This window comes from Carcharodon carcharias, chromosome 7, assembly GCF_017639515.1.
Source record: "Carcharodon carcharias isolate sCarCar2 chromosome 7, sCarCar2.pri, whole genome shotgun sequence".
Taxonomy (NCBI): Eukaryota; Metazoa; Chordata; class Chondrichthyes; order Lamniformes; family Lamnidae; genus Carcharodon; species Carcharodon carcharias.
In genome coordinates this window covers 170,930,242-170,950,768 of record NC_054473.1, presented here as the reverse complement: position 1 = coordinate 170,950,768, position 20,527 = coordinate 170,930,242, and positions in this window count along the sequence as shown.

The window sequence follows — 20,527 nt, the reverse complement described above, 5'->3', positions numbered from 1 at the left end:
TTTAAAAACGGACATGAAACCTCATCAGTATTATTAGAAGCCCGCTGGGGCTCCTGGCCTGCCCGGCAGCCTTAAGGTTGGACGGGCAGGTCTTTAATTATCTTAAATACTCTGTCAATGGCCTCAATTGACCATTGACAGGTCGGCAGGCGAACAGCTGATTTCGCTGTCCACCCGCCTTCCTAAAAATTTAAATGGACCGGGAACCCCCGACATCATCCCGCGTCATTTTCCTGTCGGCATGCGGTCAAATCAGGAACAGGAATATTCAGGCCATAGACAACCCAGAAAACCCAGGCCTGCATGTCGTTTGTGGCAATAATATTTCTAACAAAACAACATTGAAGGTGATAATGCCATAATTCAATATGGACTTGTGAACAGGTTATAGCAGTGTAGTGGCTATGTCACTGATCCAGTAACCTGGCGGTTTGGACTAATAAACTACATGATGTAGAAGTCCCACTATGGCAGTTCGAGAATTTGGATTCAGGTAAAAATAAAATCTGGAAATAAAAAACTGGCAACAGCAAAAATGGCCATTAAGTTGGATTGTTGTAAAACTCTAAGTGGTTCACTAATGTCCTTTAGGGCAGGAAACATCCTGTCTTTGCCCGTGCAAAGATGTTTTGCTCGTTCCAGACGGCTCACGGAATTGACTATAGTATATTGAGTGATGTCGATGAGGAGAACAAATATTACTTCAGGCAAGTCAGGTCAGTGAGATAAGAGGGCATAAATTAAAAGTAGTGAAAAGTAAATTTTAAAGTTTTCTTTTCAGCTCCCAGATATAAGAGCTTGGCGAGTGAAAACCTCCATTGCAAATCCAAGGAAAATGTGCTCACAATTTGCTATCCATTAAAATTAATGATGCAGAAGACTCAACAGCTTGCCTCCAAATTTGCACTAAGCATGTCCGTTGTGACGAACTTTTATGCCCAAACCTTGAAGGGGAAAATCTGACCCAATGCCTATCGGACCTAATTCACCAAGCGGTGTCAGAGACCAGAGACAGAAATGTATCTGGTGTTAGGCTGAGTGAGTTGAAGTGATTGTGGGGTGACTTGCAGCGGACCAAGTGACCCTTTCTCTTGTTCTTTTATATATATATATATATATATATATATATAATTATATATACACATATATATATATATCAAGAAAGATCAGTACTGAAGCTGGCTTTAACACCCAAGCCAGGTCAAGCTCTTAGAGTTCTGCATTTCGAGATTTGATAACTTCAGAGATCTTTGCGAGTAGCAGCTGAAGTTGAGGATTTTGTAAGTTACTAAGAAAAGCAGCTGGAACAATACCAAAGAAAATATTCTTCAAGTGAAAGAGGTGCACTTGAAAGATATTTGGCAAGTTACATCAGAAGCTGTTGATAAATTACCCCCAAAGTGCCCTCTGTTAGTCATGTACTTTAAATCAGAACAATAAGAAATGCCAGAAGGGTTTTCAAGAATTATTAGCTATGAGAACCTAGGGGAACCACTGTCCTTATTGTGCTAGTTTGTTTCTTATTTATAAACATTATAGCCCCCAAAAAATCCATGAGCTATTGATCCTGTATTAAGGGCTGTTGGGAATCTATCATTGATTCCTGCACAGTGTCCAAGAAGATTAGCTTAGCTGCATTTGGCCTGCAGGTACCTGGATGTGCTAATGACACCAAACTGTAAAAGAAATGGAGCAAACTTTGACACATGCACCACGGGGTGGGGGTGGGGTGTGGGGGGTGGGTGGAGGGGGTTGGTGGTTGTGGCGGGGGGGTGCAGTGGTAGCTGTTAGTCCGGTTTCCACTGATGTGCCACTTTTCCTTTTGGGACCACAAGCTGACCCAGGTCTGGATCTTTAAGTGGACCCCAGCAAGGCACCAGTACCCCCTCCTTTCTCCCAGCAGACTGTATGCCCAGCAGGTCCCAGGGTGGAGGCCCTGGCTATACCCTGTATAATACAATGGATTATTTTTGAGACATATGGAGGCTCTGCTACAAAGAAGGACCCGGGGTGATGCACAGCAAACAGCAGGATTCAATGCCCAACTCTTGAATCTCCTGCCACACAACCTTCTGACTCTCGAAGGCTCAGCGAGGCTCAAGAGTCTATGGGCTGAATTCTATGTTGATCAGGCGGGTGCATTCCCGACTCCATCGGGCCTGAAGCTGCACGAAATGAGGTCGGGCAAGCACTGGCGCTATACTTCACTCGGCGGGCAGGTGCAAGTGCCGGAAGCTCTCCCACCGACAATTAAGAGGGCGATTAAACCCATTAATGGTGCAATTGTCTTCTATTTTATTGTCGCCCGTCCAACCTTATGTTTGGTGGATGGGTGAATCGGCCAGGCGGCCTTTACATTTTTCATAAAACCTATATCCAAGGTTGGGATGAGGTTTCCATTATGAAATCAAATAAAAATAACAATCTGTGGACAGCATTTTTATCATCTATATTTTCAGGCGCCTGATTATGACGCTGGGACTTTTTTTTTCTGCTTTTCAAAGCTTTATTGGAACGTTTTCAGATCTGCAGCTCCCTGAGGCAGCTCTCTGCGATCGCCCGTGCCTGTGTTCACATCATCGCCTACACTCCTCCTGTCTCCACCCCGGCAGCGCCGAGCTTTGCAGCATGCGCCTCACGCCGGCGGGTGGTTAATTCACCAGCCAGCGCGAAATCGTGGGCGGCAGCCGATCTCAGCCGGCAGTCCATCTCCTGGTCAATCCCCAGCCCGCCCATCGCACCTGCTCGCCAAGCTAAAAATTCAGACTTATGCTTTTTTTTGGAAGAGGGGCTGCACACAATCAGCGTGTGTCCCTAAGACTGTTTCTGTTTTGAGCTTAGCTGGTGAGATTATTACTGGTTGCTTACCGCAATAATTATACCCGTTCCTCCATTGGGAACCACATTTCAATCACCCTTTTCTCTTTGAGGGGAAGGCTGTGGATTAGAATTAACAGTTAACTAATTCACACTTTGCAGCATTGTAGAGCTTGATTTAAGTGTGTTGTATGTAAATGATTAGAAGCTATTGAGATGGGCAGCAAAATCATAAGCCACATTAAAACATCTTGGGGAAAGTTTTCTGCTCGGCGAGCGGGGGTGGGGCCTGCTCACCGAGGCATAAAACGACGCGGGTTGACGTTGGGCATGTGTCCCGATGTCACCGCGCGTCATTTAGGTTTTCAGTTCAGCAGCCGCTCAGCCAAGTCAGCTGCGTACCCGCTGAACTGTCAAAGGCCTGTTAAGGCCATTAATGAACTAATTCACTCTATTGAGAAAGCTGTCCATCCAACCTTAAGGCTGGCGGGCAGGTGAAGAGTCCAGGAGGCCTTCAGAACCATGGAACCACGGGCGGGATGAGGTTTCATGAAGGGGTTATAAATTAAATAAATGCTTTCATTAAAGTTCATTGACGTGACTCAGCTCAAGTGACACTGTCACTTGAGGGGACATGTCTTAAATTTTTTTTTCTTGATTAAAATTTTTAAAACTTAAAACCGATCTCCCTGAGGCACCTCTGTGCAGGCGAAAAAGCGCACTCCCGACTCAGGGAACTACCCCCACCTGCACAGGGAGTGCACAGCCCTTCTGGGTACGCATCACGCTGGGTGGGTCTTAATTGGCCCAACCACATAAAATGGCGGCACACACCTGATTGGGGGCGCCAATCGGGTCCGCGCCCACCCGCGCCTTCTCCCACACAACCGCCCTCATGGGGGGAAAATTCTCTCCCTTCAGTAATTGATGCCAAGGATAACATTGAAAATGCTTTTGACATTGAAAAGGCTTCAGTTTTGAACAACTGTGAAGATGGATGTTATCTTTTCTAATATTTTTGGTAATGTGGCTGTATTCTGTAAAGCGGGCTGTGTGTGTGTGTGTGTGTGTCAATGATTGATTAAACTGGGGGAAGGTTAGTAAAGACAGTTTGTCTGTGGGAACTTAGAGATGAAAAGTAAAGTAGTTAGATGCATGCATTTGTAATGAAAGGCCATGGTGAAGTTGGATTTCATGTAAATAGGTTGGGTTTGAAATATACAATCTGAGATAAACAGGGGCTTTGACTTTTCTGCCGTTAAATTTAAAAGGGCAGGTTAGAAATGACAAGGGAATTTTACAATTTACAAAGGTTTCATAAGTAAATGTTATTTGACCCGAAAATGAAGGCAATAGGAAGATATGAAAGATTTTTAGATTTTGGAAAAGTTGAGTTCAAAGAGGTGGTTAGGACAATGGAGTCTAGGATGAAAGGGGAAAAAAAGTATATTTAAGGGAGATGTTTAGTAGAGTTTTGTTGGCTGTGTGGGTAAGATGTCCTGAGGCGAGCTCTGTGCTGAGAAAAGTCGTAAATTTGAAGCAGCCATCCAATTTCAAGCCAGAAAGTCGTCTGCTTCTGAACCTTTATTTCTGGGATTTCCACAGCAGAGTGGAAGAGAGTGAAAAGCCATGTGGTATGCCTTTCATCAAAGTGACAGCCATTTTGCCTTGGGTAATATTACTGCATTTTAATGGTTAAAAATCTATAAGGGACCTGTTGACAAGTTCTGACCAAGTAAGTTTTTTGGGGAATGCTTTGTAAGACTGTTTCAACTGTGTAATTTTAATCTTGTGTGTTTAAGATTTTTTCCTTCTTGTTAATACATCTTCTAATTTTGAAATCCTAAAAGTGTCACTGGGATTCTATGCTTCTGGGATCAGTAGTTTAACCCTCATTTTCAAAATATGAAAAAAAAGGTTATGATCAGTAAGACAAGTTTCCCTCTGGGAAACCTACTTCCTCCACTAAGCTTTATGATCACCTGCTCTAAAATCTCCTTATATGGGTCTGTGCTAAATTTTGTTTGTCAATGCTCCTGTGTAGCATCTTACTCCCTTAATTAAAGCCACTACATAAATTTAAGTTTGTCAGCTATGGTCATAACAACTATGTATCTCAAGATAATTAGCACGGATCTCAGGAGAAACCTTGTCCTGTGGTTTTTGGTGGGGTAAATCACAATTTGTGGAAATATTGATCAACTCAATTCTACTTCAGTTGATGTACTTTACAGGGAAGGCAGTAAACATCTGGAATGGAGAATCTAGGGAGGCAATAGGACTCATTGTATTAACAAATTCAAGAGACAGTTGGATAATTATCCAGAAAAACAAAATGGTAGATGGTATGAGAAATAATGGTTGGGATATAATATTTCCTGGATTAACCAAATAGAGAACAACAGGGACTTGGCAGTCCTGTACTGTGTGAAATTAGACTTCACTACTAGTATGAAGTGGAGCCACAGTCATCCCATCAATTTCAATGGGAAAAAAAATCAGGTATTGTGTAAAATAGGTATTCAATACACAAGTACTCAATGCAGCAATTGGACTTGAGTATTGATATTTAGTATGATGAAACTGAAGGGGTTCTGTATGAGCTTGAGAAGAACTGAGCAAAGAGGGATTGTGAATTAAAAGTGTGGATGTTATAATTGAACCTGCCATTTCCTGTATGCAAGAGGATGATACACCACAGCTCTAGCATGGGTATTTCAACAACACAATTTTGGGAGCAGACATTTTAATGCATCAGAACATTGCTCCCAAACAACAACAACTTAAATTTATGTAGTGTCTTTAATTAAAGGAGTAAGATGCTACACAGGAGCATTGTCAAACATAATTTGGTGCAGACCCAAATAAGGAGATTTTGGAGCAGGTGACCATAAAGCTTGGTGGAGGAAGTAGGCTTTAAACTCTTAAAAGGAGGAGAAAGAAGTGGAGAGATTTTGGAATGGAATTCCAAAGTTTAGTGTTTAGGCCACTGAAGGCATGGCCACCAATGCTGAGGTGATGGAAGTCAGCCAGGCAAGAGTCCAGAACTGGAGGAGTGCAGGCATCTCAGAGGGCTGGAGGGGTTGCTCTTTTGCACTCGTGAATGATACAACATTTACTATGTAAAGAACTGTTGTTTGTGATGGCCTTCAGGGGATCTGAGTGATTTGAACTCAGAAGTTTCTCTGCTGTTTGATGAACAGATGATGTCATCCTGTTACACCGCCTCCTTTTCAATAATGGGCATTTCAAGTTGTTGGAAGGAATGACAGACTAAAGGTTTTGAGCAATCTGGTTTAGCTTCTGTATTTTTATAGCAGTGGATTTTCCTCAGCTATCATATGTGTTGAGTTATAAATCACTGTGAGTAAAAATGTTTAGTAATGATTAAATTGATTCATCTTCTGTTGGGAGGGAGGGGGTTTCCTGTCCTCTTAGTTGCTGAGTATTGATTTCTCTCATGTACAAAAGTGACATTTCACCTAAATTTTTGCATTTGCTAAGTATAATGGCTGGAGTGTGAAGCTGAAATATGACATAGGCTCTAGAACCCTCACCTTCAATTCCTCTGCCTTGATACTTTTCTCTTCACCTTTAAAATCGTCCTCAAAACATCTTTTCAAACATGTATTCTCACCTCGCTTCTAAGGCACCTTCCACTCTTTCACATTCACCTATTCCCCACAAAGCTATATAGGTTGTTAAAGACACCTTTGTAAATACACCTAGTTGCTGTTGAACCACAGCAGCTTGGCTCAGTTGTTAATACACTCGCCTCAGAGTCAAGGTTTGTACATTCAAGTACCTCTACAGATTTCAACATCTAGGTTGACGACAGAAATGTGTTACATCACTGGGGATGCCATCATTTGGACGATATATTAAATCGAAGTCCAGCATGTGTACTCAAGTAGCTGCAAAAAAATTTTGCGGTGCTATTTAAAGAAAAGCAGGGAGTATTCCAGATGCTTTGTCCAACATTCTTTGTCGAACCGACACTACTAAAAATAGGATTAACTAGTCATTCCTATGTTGTTTGTGGGATCTTGCTGTGTACATTTTGATTGTTGCATTTATCTCCAAAGCAACAGTAACTATATCCAAAAGTAAACCATTGACTGTAAAGCACTTTGGAATGCTCCACAAATGTGTGAAGGCACTAGACATTTGGAAGTTTTGTGCTTGTCCAGTTTAGTTAGTTTGTTATAGTGACATACCCTGCAGCAGTTTGGATCAATTTCTGGGTACAATGCAGGTTGAAGGAACGCAAATGGAATGACCCATGAATTTCACAGGGATTGGCCTGATGTTCTTTCATAACTTTGGCTATATGGGAAGATGGTGGGAGTCATCAGTGAAACCATGTGAATGAGTATAAATGGTGATTTATGTATTTGTCAGAGGGTTTCCTGTCAATCTCCTGCTGAAGTTTTGGAGGGATTGAAGAAAACCACAAACTGGGACACAGGGCCATGGCTTCACATCACCCAGAATCACCAGAGCTAGATTTCATGGGGTACCGTATTCCCCACCCACCCAGACTGAAAAGCCATCAGGTAGCCCACCCACCCACCCAAAAGTTGGCCTTCAAGCAGCCATTTTATGCTGGAAGCAGATTTGATTGCTTAGGGTTGAGATTTCCCATCCCAGCCCTTAGAGAGCTGCTGACGAATCTGATTGGCCGGTAGCTCTGAAGTCCCGGCAGCATTAGGCAGGAGTGGTACCACTGCTGGGATAAGAGGCAATCCCGACCAAGAGTGGGTTATGGAGCATAGGCTGACAGATCAGTTGGGGTATCAGCAGGGCCTGGTTCGTGGACCCAGCAAGAGGCTTGAGGGGTGCCATGGATGGGCACAGGGCACCACCAAAGGAGGTCAACCCCCATTCTTCCCAACAGCAGCATGCGCAGTGAAAGCTGCTGGGCTATCAGCTTGGCCGGGGCCTTCCCCGCCATGGAAATTAGTGGCGGGGGCAGAATTCAGCAGCTATTAATTGGCCACTCAAGGGCCTCATTAGGCCCAAGGATGGGCACGTTGCCTGTCCCCTACCCTGCCCTCCATAAATTGGGAGACAAGTCAGGGTGGGTGGGGAGGTGATGGGAAGGACAAGCACTATATTTTACGAGCCCTCCCCACCTTGAAATTCAGCAGCTGGGGCCTTAAAATCTAGCCCATAAAGCCATTCTGGCATTGAAGGAGGCCATTCGATCCATTGAGTTTATGCCAGCTCTCTGTAGAGCAAACCAGACAGCCCCATTCCCCCATTTATCCAATTAGCCCTGCAAGTTTATTTCGCATAAGTGCCCATCCAATTTCTGTTGAAATCAATAAGCGTCTCCACTTCCACCACCCTCATAGGCAGCAAATTACAAGTCATCACCACTCCCTGCATAAAGAAGTTCTTCCTCACATCCCCCCGCAGGCTGCAACTCTTGCCCAAAATCTTAGATCTGCATCTATATGAATACTGAGGACTACAGTGTTGGCAAGTCTTTGCAATGCTGGGCACAGTGTATTTAAATAGATCAGCAGCGCCCCCATCAGGAATTCATGGAACATGCAAATGCCTGTGAAAGCAAACTAAAAGGAGAGCACAGTCTTCCGCACCTTTGTTTTTTTGTTTTTAGATCAGCTGTTTCATTCCACACATTATCTGCGGTATTTATTTAGAACTCATCCAGACTACCAGTTATATTCCTCAAAATCTTTTTTTTAAAAATCCCATTTTCATTTTGGCAGTCAAATTCCACCAACATATTTACGTGGCAGAGGCTCCTCATTTAATGAGGACACAAAGGGCATGTTGGTCTTTATTCTGATTGTGGATCTATTTTGACTACAGGTGAAGGAGCGACAAAGGGGAGACCAGTGATCTTTTATTCCAATGTCCTGATTGCCAATTTGAATACACTGTGAAACCATAAATGAGGTTCATATGGGCGCATTTATCGGTCATTCCTAGTTGCCACTAGGGCAGTTAAGAATCAACCATGTTAGTGTGAGACTGGAGTATGGATGGCAGATTTCCTTTCCTGAGCAGTATTAGTGAGCCAGCTTGATTTACTGTCATCCAACAGCTTCATGGTCACTTACTGTTAACAGCTTTACATTTCCAGAATTTTAAGCTCAACTCAAATACAAATTCTCAAACTACCATGGTGGGATTTGAATCCACATACCCTCAATTATTGATCCAGTTTTATAATGAAGTGGGATAATTTATACCCTACTATAAAACATTATAGAATTTACAGAACAGAAGGAGGTCATTTAGCCCTTTGTGTCTGTGCTGACTCTCATAAAAAAAAACAGTCCCATTTCCCTGTCCTTCCCTCATACTTCCTAAAATTTTCCTTTTTCAAATATTTATTAACATTATTCCTAAAGCTTGCCTAAATTTGCTCTTGTTTATGGATGATGCTTTGAGAAGATAATCGTGACCCTTCACGGTGATCTGCTGCCTCCTTGTGACATCAGTAGGGAATTCTAAGATTTTAACACACCACTGATGAAGAAATAGAAGTTTATTTCCAAATCAAGACTTGGTGGGGAATTTTGGAGGAGCTGTTTTTGTCCTTCTTGCAAGGCAGGGAGGTGCTACCAAAAGGTAACTGCTGAGTAATCCGTTGCTCTCTTACTTGATCCTTGCATATGGTGAAGAAACATTCAGGGCCAGGAGGGGAGTTATTGCCACACTGTACCCAGTCTCTGCACTGCTCTGTGGCCACAATGGTGATATGGTTGTTCCATATTCTAGTTAGATGTGACCCTTCAGGATTTTGATTGTGCTGCACTTGATGATGCTATTGAAGATCAAGGGGAGGTACTTTCTTCTTTGTGGCCAGGGTTTTATGACCCCTCCCGCCAGCAGGATATTACGGACCCATCAAACTGAATGGAGATTGAAATGACTCGCTGCATCCACCGGGGGTGACACACCACTGCAGGGCCGTGAAATCCTGGCGTATGTGTAGTAAGATAGTTATTTTCTGGTACTTAAGTGCTGCAAAGGTTACCTGCTGTTTGTTAGCCCAGGTTTGGATGTTGTTCAGACCCTGTTTTAGGTTGGAATGGGCTACTACATTGGTGAAAGCCTATTCACCAGCATCTCATGTTGCACAAATGCCAACCTCAGCCGTTAAAGGGGAGGGCTCAGCGCACACAGCAGTCACAAAATCACAGAGTCTTAACGGCACAGAGGGAGGAACCATTAGATTAGGCTCAGGGTCACATGTCTGCACCGGCTCTCCAAATGAGCTTCTCAAACTCTGCTCCACCCCTTCTTATCACATGCTATCTATTTGTCTTCATACAGGCCCAGTTTGCCCACAATAAGAGGGAGAGATCCCAGATCGGAGGAGGGATGACACGGATCTTGGATCTGTCCAGGTTTGAGTTGGCAGGCGAGGACAAAGATCACTCCTGTGCAGGAGGTGAGATCGGCCTCTCCCAGCAAGCCAGGAGCTGTGAGCCCTCCATGAGTTGATCACATTCTGACACTCACAGTGAGTGATATGGAATATTGGATTCACCTGCTCATGAACTAAATCTGTCTTCTCTCTCTTATAGGCAGCAGGTCCAGACACAGCGGCGCAGGCAACATAAGCTGCAGCCCACAGGCCACCTCAGAGGAGGATGCTGAGAAGCCATTTGAAAACCAGTCATGGCATTCACCTGCACCCTCCACCAGTGCAGAGATACACACCCCGGTGGGTTATAGATCTAGATTAGACACAGGGTCACATTCTGGGGAACACCTCACTGACACGTCTCTGTAGCATATGGGACACAGTGGCAGCCCAGGTCTCTGGCACTCAGAGGACTGCTGGAGAACTGTCATCCGCTGAGTCTGACTCAGATGACGAGCCTCTGGAAGCGGCCGTCACAAACATGCTGGAGATGCGGAGACAGGCGGCGGAACATCAGGCAGAGTTGCGAGAGGCTGTCGACCAGACTAGAGCGAAAGATGGAGGAGTCCTTCCGAGATCTGTCTGATGTTGTGGCTCCGACACACGAGCACCTCGAGGTCTCCATGGGGAGGGTGGTAGCCGCAATCAGTGGGCCCGGGAACGGCCAGGAAACAGACCACTGACCACGATTGGCCCCCGACCGCAATTTCGCACCAGCTGGCCAATTTAATGGCCGGCCAGTGTGAATCACGCGTTGAAATGCCCAGCACAGCCGGGTTGGGGAGTGGGGGGGGAGAGCGGGCGGGCGATGATGTCAATCCGGGCACGGGCGGGCGCTGAGGGAAAGCTCCCTGGAGGCAGGGAGTTGCCTCAGGGGGAGCTGCAGACCCAAAACCATGAAATAAAGTTTGGAAAATCAGGAGAGAAAGGTCCAAGCATCACAATCAGGCACCTGAACGTATAGGTGCTAAAAGTGCCGTCCACAGATTTTTATTTTTATTTTATTTAACAACGAAAGCCTCATCCCGCCCTTGGACGAGGTTTGATGAAAAATGCAAAAGCCTGCCTGGCCGATTCGGCTGTCCGCCAAGGTCGGACATGCCATGAAAAGTCAGAGATATTTGCGCTGTTAATGAGCTTTACTGCCCTCTTAATTGTTGGCAGGTATGCTTCTGACTTTTCTGTGTGCCCGCCGAGCGTAATATCGTGCGAGGGTGGGATAACTTCGGGACGCTCGCCCGATCTCATCTCGCCCAATTTTACGCCCGATTGGGTCAGACACGTGCCAGCCCCGCGGGACGCAAAGTTCTGCCCTATTACAGAATCAGAGAATAGTCACAGCACAGAAGGAGACCATTCACTCCATTGTGTCTTTGCCAGCTCTCGGCAAGAGCAATTCACCTGGTGCCACTCTCGCACCTTTCCCCTGTAGCCCTGCATTTTTTTTTCCCACTCCAGGTAACGATCCAAATCTCTTTTGAAAGCTGAGGTTGAACCTGCCCTCCACCACACTCTCAGGCAGCGAGTTCCAGATGGTAACCACTTCCTGCACAAGGAAACATTTCCCCATGTCGCTGTTGCTTCCCTGGCCTAATCAGGGCAGTTCCTCGCAGGGTAATTGTCTCGTGTCCGGCAGGCAATCAGAGGAAAGAGATAAAATCTTGAACAAGCAATGTGTGCCGAGTCATAGGGTGGGATTTCTCCCCCCACCCCACCCCATTGCACTAGGTGTGGGAGCGGGCACAAAAAAAAATCTGCATTCTACTCGCTGGCCGCAATGGTAGGTATTTGTGCCATATTACCCATTCCTCGGCTCATTGGTTGGGTGAAGTATGTCATGTCGATGGCAGTAAGCCTCTGATCTGCCCGAGCAGCTGTCAGGTCACCATTTCCTCACTCCGGGTGCCTTATTTAAAGTGCAGGCACGCACAGCCTTTTCAAGGTTGGCAGCCCAGGATTGTTCCAGTGAACATGTGGTCGCGAAACTCAAGAGAATGGCAGCCTCCAAATTCAGTGATGCCCTCACTGGAGTGCCCGCTGGACACAGTTGAGGCCTGCCGGCATGTTCCCCACCCCCCACTTTGGCCGCAGGAGGTCCAGCAAGGTGACAAATCCGGCTTGGGAGGCGCTGGCAGCAGTGATCAGTGCCAAAGCAGTCCACGTGGATGTCAGCCGCCTTAGTGCAGGAAGAGGGTGAATGATCTTATCTGTTCTGCCGGAGAAAGTCAACCATCTCGTCACTCTCAACTCACACACTCACAAACCCAACGCACATTCACTGGCACCTCATTCACTGCCAGCTCAAGGGACATCACCACTCATTCACTTACACACCCTCGCATGTCCATCTGGGCTCATTTACCCTCGAGATCGAGCCATCATCATGTCCGTGGCTCCTCTCACTGCCCACATATGTCAGGTACCTGCCCTGGCATGCATCTTTCTCACACTCTGTCCGTTTTTATGCAGGACAAGCTGGCGCACAATAAAACAGAGAGATTCCAGACTGGGGCTGGAGTGCCCAACATCAAGGTCCTCACAACAATCGAGCCATCAAGCTGGCTGGGGAGGACATCCACCATGCCTGCACTGACGCTGAGGGTGGCAGCGCACACCCAAGTGAAGATCCTGCACCAGCTCATCCCTCAGACAATCATACTGTGCGTGCCTTGTCCTGTTTCAGAATCACCTGCCACGCACTTATTATCTCCCTTTTCTATCATAGGTACATATGGAAAGAGCTTGATGGCGTCCGCAAGCCCCATCTCCAGCCCTGAGGACAACTCAGATGAGGAACCAGAGGAGACCACCATACAAGACCCATCACTGGGCTCACCCATGCCCTCCACTACCTAACCTCCCCTTTGTCTCCTTAAAGTCTCCCCATCCCCTGTCTCTCTCTATCTCATCACACCTTCTCCATCTTGCTGCCCTCTCATATCTCTCATCTTTCCTCTCCAGCTTATTCTCATTTCCTACCTTTCTCCTTCCTGTTTCCCAATTCCATCTCCCCTTCCTCATATCACCTTTCCAACATCTGTGCACACCACTACCCACTTCTCTTTCATCAGTTCCCTCTCTAGCCTCTCCCCCTTTTATGTGTCCTCTGCATCCAGGAGCATGGTTAATCGTAAGATATTGTCATGAAGCTATTAATATATATAGTATTGTTGGAATTTTTTTTTAAATAGAGGTTTAGTCTGTGGGTGTGTCTTAACTGGATTAAAGCCAGCTGGTCTAGTGTTTTGATGTATACTGGTTTTGAAATGTAACCAGAGAAATAGAGGTACATTTGCATTTTATTGAATAGAGCATTCAAGAAGGGGAATGAAATCTGGTACCTAGCTGGCAGAGACCGAGCAATGTTTATATTATTAATAAAATTGATAATATGAAAGGGGTTTTGTTATTAGAAGAACTGGAGTTCAAAGTGGCTGGTGATACAATGAGAATTTATATTCAAAGAGTTGTGCTGAGTATAACAAATAGCAGTTTCATCTGTGCAGGGCAGAGGCATGTAACATCAAAGCCTGTAAGTCTACCTGTGTGTCTGCAAAACCAAAATAAAAGGGACCTCATTTTGAATTCGTAAGGTGAAAATGCTTTGTCTGGTGTCTGCTTAAAGTCTATGGGTTGCTGTGGCCTCAGTGGAGATCAGTTTGGGAATTTATTATAAGTTATAATAGTAGTAATTTGTAGCCATGTGTATATGTTTAACCTGTGTAAATTAATAAATGTCTTATGCAATACAAAGCAGCCTGCTTGATTGGCACCACATCCACAAACATTCACTCCCTCCACCACTGACACACAGTAGCAGCAGTGTGTACCATCTACAAAATGCTCTGCAGGAATTCACCAAGGCTCCTTAGGTCGCACCTTCCAAACCCACGACCACTACCACCTAGAAGGTCAAGGGCAGCAGATAGATGGGAACACCTCCACCAGCAAGTTCCCCTCCAAGTCACTCATTATCCTGACTTGGAAATATATCGTCATCGTTCCTTCACTGTCGCTGGGTCAAAATCCTGGAGCTCCCTTCCTAACAGCACTGTGGGTGTACCTACACCACATGGACTGCAGCAGTTCAAAAGCCAGCTCACCACCACCTTCTCAATGGCAACTAGGGATGGGCAATAAATGCTGACCCAGCCGGCGAAGCCCACATCCCGTGAATGAATTAAAAAAAACTCCTCGAGAACTGTTGGTTTTATGCCTGAATTCAGAGTTGCATCTCAAGCATACCAAATGAAAATATTGTTTATGACAGTTGTTCAAAGTTTCCCCCTGGGCTTCTTAAATAACTCAGCTTTACCAACTGCTGGGTCATAACAGTGTAATTACACAGTGTCAAGTTTACACAATTATCTTATATTACAAATTGACCTAGAAACCCAGAATGGAAATTAAAACATAAGGACAGAATGTGGGTTATTACTACTTACTACTTTCATATGGTAGGAAAGGTTTAACGTGGGCTGTATAGTTTGGCTATCCATTCAATGGCCTCGTGAGGTGCCAACTGGTGAAATGAGGTGCCTCACACAACAGTTCTTGATGTCCAGTGGATGTGGGTGTTTTCCGTGGTCTGGGATTCACGGTCACATTCACATTTTGGGTTGGCCCTCATCTCCCACCCATAGGTAGGTGATGACAACCACACATAGCCTCCCTGGTGTGCTCGTTCATTGAGAACTTTCCAGCAAATGTCAGCAATGAGACAACAGGGAGCCTGAAAGTGGATGGTCTGAAAAGCATGAATGCACCCGATATAGGTGTCATTGAAATTGGGACTGAAATACATTAGCATGATCTAATTTCATTAAATTGCAGCCTCAATATTATTTCACATGAAAACACCTTGCCTTGATTCCTTGGCTGGAATTTTCTGCAGACTGTGGTACCACGATGTTGGGGCAAAATGGGAGTCCCAAGCCCACATTTGGTGGTAGCAAGACCAGTTCAGCAATCTTGCAGGAGGCAGCTTCCTAATTGGCTGCTTCCAAGCAATGATGGAGGACGAGCTCTAGATGCTGCAGGCCCAATCAGCAGGCCCACAGCTCTGGATTCTCATCAGCCGCATTGGGAGAGGTGGGTGCTGCAGAGATCAGTTGGGTCTGAGAGGGCACCTCAACATGGACGTGTCCCGTCTGGCCTTCAACACAGTGATTAAATTATCACGGTCTAGTTTGGTAGATCCATCGTGACGAAGGGGGTAACTCTTCCACTTGATCAGTTTCAGCTGCAGTTCTGGCCTTTCATGCATGCTGCTCCCTCTTTGGGGCAAGGAGCTTCTGGCTCAGATGGCACCGCCAACCAGCTGCAGGGAGTCCACCTCCAAGGAGTGGGTCTACACGGTGGGGGAGGTTTCTGGCGGCAAAATGCTGGTGATGCTACTGTTCAGTCATTCTGTGTTTGATTATCTGAGTCTGTTTACAATTGATGCTCGCTGCATTGATTGGTTAAGCCTGGGTGTGGACTCAAAGAAAAGTAAACAAAGCTGTAGAAAGCTGGAGCTAGAGTTGAAGCATGGAGGAGACATTTTAAAGCACTGTAAATAGAACCTGTTACACACATTAAAACTAGCGTCATCACTGTGCTGCTCCAAGATGTAAAATATATAGCAGTGACACCAGAGATTCGCCCCCAATTGGGTCTTTAATCATAGTTGTCTACTTTAATCTGTGGAGTGGGCAATCAACCTTCTTCCCAGGATGGCGTGGGAAAATCCCCAGCGGCGGAAATGCATCAGGAGCCATTCCGCCTTGGCTCCTCCCTATTTTCCCATCCCCCAGCTCTAAAATTACCACCACAGGGCTGGGAAAATTCCACCTCTTGTGTGTAAAACCACACAAGATAAGCAGGAAGTAGTATCAAATCAAAATATTATTTAGAAATAAGGACAGACATGGGATTAGATAGGTAGGTCAGGTGTTTCTCACGTGTCGGTGCAGACTCGATGGGCCGAAGGGCCTCTTCTGCACTGTGTGATTCTGTGACTCTGTGATTCTGTGATATAACATGAAAATAGAAACTCATTTATATCTTCACATCAGATCCAATTATCACCCACCCTCTAGTCCTGCTTTCTCTGAGGACCAAACATCATCATCCCTCCCCCATGTCCAGTGTTTCTGGAGATTAATTTTTAACGTATTAGTACAAAAGCAATATACTGAGGATCGTGGAAATCTGAAATAAGAACAGAAAATGCAGGCAACACTGAGCAGGTCAGGTAGCATTTGTGGGTGAGAAACAAATTTAACATATTCAGTGAACGACCTTTCATCAGTAATCTAGTAAATATTAAACTTGCCACTCCTGATTTTGGTGTCATCGATCCCATCGACTTTCTAGGTGGCATCTACCAAGGATTTCCATCAACAAATGGGCACCTGGTCGCACCTGCAAACTTCTACCATTAGATGGAGCAGCAAACCACAGCCCAGTTATCCAGACAGTTTCACTGCCTCTATAGATTGAAAACTCAACCCAAAGTTCCTCATTTCTCCCTTCCAGATAAAAGTTTGGAGCAATTACATGCCACTTTCTGCTTCCCTTGTTTCAGTTTGCAGTCTTCCGACGTTGAAAGCAGCCATTTCAGTCCTGAGACATTTGACGAATGTCCACAAAACAGTGGCCTGAACTTTGCAGTACCAGTGATGGTGAAACTGTCAGCGTTTATCACCATTGTCCATCGGGCACTGACAGCAACTCCTAGAGTCCGCACTTGTGCATTTAAATGCAGGGATCCAAAAGTCACTGACAGGGATTCTAGCCTCTCCGCAGTGTGTGCTTTTGAGGCTCACCGACTGCAACCAATTATAAATCACTGAACTGATGATAGTTTCCCCTCACGCGTTGGCCTCGCTGTACAAACCTTTGAAAAAGTTATATTTTGTTGCACGAGGTGCAGTTGGGTTTTTAACAGCGTACTAACTTAATGGACAGAACTCCACCCCCCTCCCCCAGTAAGGAGGGAAGTTCATGAGCTGGCGCGTGCGGGCATGCCTCTGATCGGCACCCCCCCCCCCCGATTGGGAGGGTGCCGCCATTTTACGTGGGTGGGCCAATTAATGCCCGCCCAGCGTGACATCCACTAGGAAGTGCTATCTGCTCCCTGTGGTGAAAGGGGTGGGGGGGGGGGTGGGGGGGCGGGGGGAGAGACATGTGCGCAAAAGAGCGCACTCATCCCCCTGAGGCTAAGTGCTGCCTCAGGGAGATCGGCTCCACATTAAAAAATATTGAAGACAGAGAAAAAGAAATTTCACTGATTTAATTTACATGGATGAGGTTCCAGGCTTTTTCCAATGCCCGCCAGGGCCCCCGGTCTGCTCGCCGACCTTAAGGTGGGACGGGCAGGTCCACTAGTTACGTTAATGACTTTGCCAGTGGCCTCAATTGGCCTTTGACAGGTCGGCGGGTGCACAGCTGATTCGGCTGAGCCCCCGCTGACCTGAAAATTGAAATGGGGCGGGGTGATGTTGGGAGTCCCACTCGATGTCATTCCGCGTCATTTTACATGTCGGTAAGCAGGCCCCGCCCCCGCTCACCGACTGAGAAATCCTGGCCAATAATTCTGCTAAACAGCCTCGCTGGACTTGAAAGAATAAGTTAATATTTGTTGGATGTCAAATGTCTCAATTATGATAAAAATTTATACGTGTTTAAAATAATAATTTTTCGAGTTTGTTTATTATATTTTAGCTTCCACCTTAATCTTGTGAATGACTCAATCATCCATTTCATCATCTGCAAAATTTAAAAATGAAAAGTGAAGGGATTCAGTGGTTTATACTTTCTGGTTTGCTGTCTGTGAGAATGCACTAATGTGATTGACTGCTTACCCTACTCGATGACATCACTGCTCCAGGATTTTTTTTTTATTCTTTCATGAGATGCTGGCATCACTGGCAAGGGAAGCATTTGTGCCCATCCCTAATTGCCATTGAACAGAGTGGCTTGCTAGGCCATTTCAGAGGGGCAGTTCAGAGTCAACCACGTTGCTCTGGATCTGGAGTCACGTGTAGACCAGACCAGCTAAGGATGGCAAATTTCCTTCCCTAAAGGACATTAGTGAGCCAGGTGGGTTTTTATGACAGGGATGGCTGCCATGGTCACCATTGCTAAAACTAGCTGTATATACCAGATGTATTAATTTATTTTAAATTCCACTAGCTGCCGTGGTGGGATTTCAACTCCTCTCCCCAGAGTGTTAGCCTGGCCCTCTGGGTTACTATTTCAATGTCTCCACCTCCTCAAAATGGGGATGCTGGAAATAAGCACCAGATTCAAACTGACATCAGGAAAGGGGAAACGTCTCTCACACTGATCATTAGATTGTTGTGGACTACTTTCTATGGGGTCAGCACCGAGAGCCATTGCTTTGCCATTGGCCTCAAAATCCAGCCTACTTAGTTTTCAGTCTAATGAAATCTTAATTCTTTAACTGCTCACTGTGGCACTAGTTTCAGGATTTTAAGGAGTCTCAAAAATTTTGTGGTGTAAAATCATATTTAAATTACCTTTTTGTGGTACAGTTTAATTCATGCTCCTGGTTTAGGTTTAAAACTTACAGAACATTAGCGTTAGACTAAAGGTGTTCTGGTTGTTAAGGAATTATAGACGTTCAGGGGAGAATTTTCTCCCCATAGGGAGTGCTGAGCAGGAGTGGGCTTGGGTGGGAGCACAGCCGACTGCCGCCCGCCATTTTACGTGGGTGGGCCAATTAAGGCCCTGAGCACTCTCTGTGCGGGTGGTGGGGAGGGGGGGGGAGGAGGCTGAGTCGGGGCCTGCGCTCATGTGCATGTGCGCGACAGAGCGCAGAAATCTCCCTCAGGCACAGAGCTGCCTCAGGGAGATCAGTTTCATTATTAATAATTTAAATAAAGAAAAAAAATAGACATTCCCCCCACCCCACCCCCCCCCATGTGACAGTGTCACATGAGCTGGGACATGTCAATGATCGTTAATAAAAACTTTTATTCAATTTATAAACACTTTGTGAAACCTCATCCCGCCTGTGGATGGGGTTTCATGAAAAATGCGAAGGCCGCCTGGGTTAGACAGGTAGCTCAGTTAATTATTTAAACTAATATTTAAATAGCCTTAACAGGCCTTTGACAGTACGGCAGGTGCGCAGCCAACTCAGGTGCGCGCCTGCCGAACTGAAAATCGGAATGACGCCCGTCATTTTACTCCCCCGCACACTGACCCGAAGATTCTGGCCTTAATATAACGTGTGAAACAGCACTGATTCCTTTGGCATAAAATGCTTTCGAAAGAAAATGAACTACACCGTCATAAATCCATGGGCAGAATTCTTAGCTCGATGGGCGGGCGGGCAGCTGAACTCCGCCGCCAATGAAACGGGGCCTGCCGCCATTTTGAGTGGGCGGGCCAATTAAGGCCCACCCAGCGGCCTGCCCGATAGGAAGCGCTAAGCACCTCCTGTGCAGGGTGGGGGGCGGGGGGTGGGGGGGGTGGGGAGGGATTCCCCCTCTGTCAAAGTGCGAAAGAGCGCACTGCTCCCTGAGGCAAAGTCCTGTCTCAGGGAGATTCGTGACAGGTAAATAAACTCTAAAAATAGATAAATATTGCAATTATTAACATGTCCCCCTCATGTGACAATGTCACACGAGATGGGACATGTTGATAATAAACACATAAAAATTTATCATATTTTTAAAAAACGGACATGAAAGTTCATCCCGCCAGTGGATGAAGTTTCATGAATAATCTGCAGCCCGCTGGGGCTCCTGGTCTGCCCACCAGCCTTAAGCTTGTAAGGGCAGGGTGTTTAATAAGGTTAATGAGCCTGTCAATGGCCTCAATTGGCCACTGACAGGTTGGCAGGGGGACAGCTGATTTCACTGTCCGCCCGCCTTCCTGAATATTTAAAGGGGCCAGGATGATGTCGGGGGTTCCTCCTGATGTCACCCAGTGTCATCTTCCCCTCGGCGAGCGGGCCCCGCCCCCAAATCGCCAACGGGAAATTTCCGGCCTGGGCAGAATTTTCTGCCTAACGGGCAGGTGGGTCCGACCCGATCTCCGGCGGGCGGGGAGCCGATCCCTGTCGGAGAAGCGGGCCCCGCCACCATTTTACGTGGGTGGACCAATTAAGGCCCGCCTAGCATGACATCCAGCGGGAAGCGCTATGCACTTCCTGTGTGGGCGATTCCCCAAAAGCGAGAGTGCTGCCTCAGGGAGATCGCTGACAGTTGTATAAACGTTAAAAATAGAAAAAAAAAATCCTCAGCATGTCCCCCTCGTGTGACAATGTTACACGAGATGGGACATGTT